We start from the raw sequence: 4,766 nt of genomic DNA, 5'->3' as shown, positions 1-4,766 counted from the left end.
TGTCTCTTAAGTTTGAACACCCACTTGTAGCCCACAACTCTTCTATTTGCATGTGACGCCCAAAACCTAACCGGGATGGTCAAACCCAAATTTGGAACATTAGATTAGCCACCGAGGTGAATCTCCATTTAAAACTTCATGAACCACACCAACCAACCATACACACTACACAATTGTAGAATATTTCATATAAGAAATTAGACCTAAGTGCATGCTTTTCTAAATTAATCATTTCATTCACATAATCAAAGGTATAAGGCATACCTTAATACTCAATGGTCTCCCTTAGCTGCAAAAATTTGTTAGTTCGTTTAATTATCATCACATTAAGTAAGTAATTAAAACCATCTAAACCAACAAGTAAGCAAGCAATTATAACGTTCAAAAATCCAAAAAAACAAACAAACAGTCCATAATATCCGTTTACAACCTGTAACAGCCCGATTTTTAGTAGTGTTAGAAATAATGATTTCGAGACCATAATTGCGATGAAATACTTCGTAGATGTTATTTAATTAGTATATTTATGAGGTTTGTAGAGTCATATTAAACTTTGGTTGAGAAATTTTATTGTTTGGATAGTTTAATAATTAAAAAGGATTGAATTGTAAAAAATGCAAAGGTTGAGTAGTTAAATTAAAGGGGCTAAAAGTGAAATTTAACCATGGAAAATTTGTTAGTGGGATTTGATGAGACTATGCTTAATAAAGTGGTTTAATTAGGCTTAATTAATGATTTATTAAAGTTTAATTAAGAAAGTTAAAATATTTACAAAAATACCATAGTATATATATTAAACTAAACCTAAATTAAAAGTAAAATTTTCACTATTCTCTCATCTTCCTCACTGAAAATAAAGGAAACAATGTTAGGTTTCAACTTTGATTTTTAAGCTTTGATTTGGTAAGTGTATTGATGCTCCTTTTTAGTAACTTTTATGTTTTTGAGTTTGTATCAGTTTGGTCTAGCTAAATCGAGGACCAATTTGTGAAATTTTTAAATGTTATAAAAGTTGTCATTGATGAATAGGTTATTTCTTAAGGCTTATGATGAAATATGGAGCTTTGTTGATAGAATATATTATTTTGAAAAGTGATTTTTGATGATTTTGATGTTTAGGGACTAAATTGATTAAATGATAAATTGATTGTACTTGAGGTGAAATTATTGCAAATAGGATCTGATATGAAATTATAGAATATTTGGGTATAATGGGTGTTTAGAAAAAAAGAGTAAATTACATGATTAGGGCCTAACCACTGAATTGAATAAAATGGAAAGTTAAGGGGCAAATAGGTAATTACTAAAAAGGACTTAGTTGCATGAAAGGATAAAATTGTGTTGTTATTCTAATTGATGGAATGAAAATTATTATTTTTAGATCAAGAATGTGCTGATAATCGTGGAAAAGAGAAAACTACGGAATAGTCCCTATACTCTGGAATCTCCTACAAATCAGTCCAGTAAGTTCGTATGTTTAATTATACTCCTAAAATGCTTACATTATTGTTAATATGCTATTAATGAATGTTGTTTCATATACTGAAAGTACACTCTATCAAGCCAAATTTTACTGTTATATTGAATGAAGCTCAATTGAGCAAATCATACTGTTATATTGAATGGAACTTAATTGAGCAAATCTTACCATTATACCAGCTGATCTTCAATCAAGAAAATTCTACTGTTATACGGAGTGAAGCTCAAATGAGTAGAAATCTATGGATATATTGATGAACAACTCAATTGAGCGATGCCCACTGAGTATACTGAACTACTAAATTGGTTGTAATTATTGTTATAAGCTGTGTATAACGGAAATCTCTATGCTTAAGTTGATTAAATCTATGTTTGATTGGGAAGGTTTATTAGTTTCTAAATGAACTTAGTAAGCTTCATTTAAGCTTACCTATAATTTGTTCATTTTGTAGATCACATTTTGAAGGCTAAGAAGATCGGGTCAGTGCTAGGAATCACACTATCCGAGAATCTTGGTAGACTTAATTTCTCGATTTTGGTATATGGCATGTACTAGGACTCTATGTATTGTTATGTCAAATGCGTTGCGATGGATCACCAATTTGCCACCCTCCTTGTTAACCCGGGAACTGTTTATCTGCAAGGTAAAGTAAAAGGGTGAGCTTGGAAAAGCTCAGTGAGTACACATGCATACAACATAAATATATATGTACACACGAGACATGTTAGGATTTAAACATGTTTTAACAATTCACATATAACATAATTTTCATACTTAACATAGTGATACATTGGCAATTTGTGAACATGAAACATAGTCAAATTATATACTCATTGGATAAACAAATCTCTAAAACACACCAAATAACTCATAAATTCGTACGCTATTTCCATGTAAGTGTAGCACGTATGCTCACACTCTCCAAACACACCACGCTATTTACGATGAATGGAGGTATGCTCGACATTCCCTTATCTGTCCAACGCTATTTTCAGGCCACAATGCCTATCGCAATAAAAAAAGAAGGGTGAGTACTTACAATCTTATGATATGCCAACTATATCCAATGGTTTCATAAAGTCACAATGCCAACATATCTCTTTTAACACATTCACAATATTCAGTATAATAGGGCTCACAATTAAGCAGATCTTGCACAATATAACACAGTTCGTAATAGAGCATGGTTCGCAAATAATATAACTTCCAAGCAACATATAATGCACTCATAATCACAGTTCACATATCATTCATGACATAGCTCACATAAATCATTGTTCCCATATTTTATTTAGCATAGGGCACTCAATAGCTTAGTTTACATACAATACAACTCAAAAATCTCACAATACACAGTTTGGTAAATTAATACAGTTTGCCATAATAATATAATTCACCAAGTTAACATGGTTCACAATATAATATAATGCACAGATATAATTGGCTTGCACTAGAGTGGAGCTTGCACTTAGCATTTCAAGATAATATAATTTTACACTAATCAAAACTCGTAATATCATAAATCTCATAATTCATTTACGGGTTCATGCATACATAAATGCACATTATCAATAAAATTCACATGTTATAAAAATCCATATTATATTATTATCCGTTCGCAAGCATTACATAACCATATATGAATATATATATTACATATATATACATACCTATTTAGTGACATTTGTCACGTCAAATTTTATCATACATTAAAAGTCCCATAAATTTATATATCATATAAAACTATACCCATAATTATATATATTATATAATAAGACCCAAGCATATATGTACATAGTAAGACCCACGAATATAATATAATTTATGTATAACAACCCACGGATATATATGTATATGTATATTATTATATATAACACCAAAATCCATTAATATATATACTATATATAAAATAAAGCACATGTATATAAATTATAAGTTTATACATTTTTCACTATTAAAATCGCACCATGTATATACTCAACGATTCAATCAAAATTGCAAGGATTTACACAAGGAAGAAGTCAAGGTTCACATACCATAAGTGGGGGTTCACAAGCCACACTTCGACTCTCTAGATTTTGCAATTCATGCTAAAACACGACATACAAATGCACTCACCTATAGCTCACCACGACTCGTCGAATTAGACAACTTTTCGCTCGCCTTTATCTTGGTTTGTTGAGGCTCCACCAACATTTTCAACTTCGCACAAGAATATACATATTACTAAGCATTAAAAAATAATTTAGCTTACTTTCTTTATGTTCATACAACGGCTCTCACTCACTCATATTTATTCGGCTTATTTCGTACAATTTATTTCGCTTAATTTCTTCTTTTTACCTTAATTAAATCTTTTATTTCTACCTCCTCACCCTCTAACTTGTGCCAAATTATAGATCTAGATCTCTAACTTTGCTCTATTTATTTAATTAATATTTTTCCGGAAAAACATTGTTCATCCTCATTCTTAAAAGAAAACCATTTAATTCATGCAATTACTTAAAGATTTTGTTAAATTGAATTTGTAAACCTCTTAATCTCGTCAAAATATACTAAAAATCATTTTAAAAATATCTCTTAGCTCTTTATTATGAGATTCACTATTTTTATGCAAAAGATAACTTTAAAACCATGGACCTTTAATTTTCTTGCTTAGATCTATGAAAATTCAAATTAAAAACACCTAATAAAAATTTAATACATAACGAAATAATAGATTTACCTTTAATTCGAAAACCTCCACGAATTTGTACCAATTGAGCAAAAACGAGCTAAGTTTAGATGAGAAATTAGAGAAGAAAGAGTGATTTTCTTGCAAAATTGAAAGAATAAAGAGTGTTTGGATGCCAAGAAAATATAAGAGATGCATAAATTTTTGAGAGAAAATTCTCCAATTTAGATCTAACAAAATTTAAAAATGAAAAAGCAATGGAGAGAGCTTGGGTGGCAAGTGGCTTTTATAACCAACCGATTTGTTTTTTAAAATTGGGCTATTTGCCCTCTAAGTCCTCTCCTATTTCTCCCGTATTCTAATAGCTCCATTTTTAACTACTAGCCTTAATTTACACATTTAACTTCTACTTTAACCGCTATTCCAAACTAGTCTTTATTATTATTATTTTTACTAATGCCCTGATTATTAATACCATAATTATTTAATTAAATTTTTATTATTTTTACTATTATTAATTAATTAATTATTTTATCCTATTTTAATTTCTATGACACAAAATTCAATTTTTCTCTCAATCCATAATCTAAAATCCAATTCTACTAACCTGAT

General features: G+C 29.6%; 1 long non-coding RNA gene across 1 annotated transcript; it reads right to left on the bottom strand.

Moving 5' to 3' along the window:
* Nucleotides 1–1,076: 1,076 nt before the first annotated feature.
* LOC107949805 (uncharacterized) lies at nucleotides 1,077–4,430 on the bottom strand. Its single transcript, XR_001697902.2, has 4 exons — nucleotides 4,206–4,430; nucleotides 3,599–3,682; nucleotides 2,363–2,485; nucleotides 1,077–2,116 (listed from the first exon to the last, which is right to left on the bottom strand). It is a non-coding gene; the product is annotated as an uncharacterized lncRNA (long non-coding RNA).
* Between the last annotated feature and the right edge of the window lie 336 nt (nucleotides 4,431–4,766).

This window comes from Gossypium hirsutum, chromosome D03, assembly GCF_007990345.1.
Source record: "Gossypium hirsutum isolate 1008001.06 chromosome D03, Gossypium_hirsutum_v2.1, whole genome shotgun sequence".
Lineage (NCBI taxonomy): Eukaryota > Viridiplantae > Streptophyta > Magnoliopsida > Malvales > Malvaceae > Gossypium > Gossypium hirsutum.
This window is presented reverse-complemented; position numbering and strand designations above follow the sequence as displayed.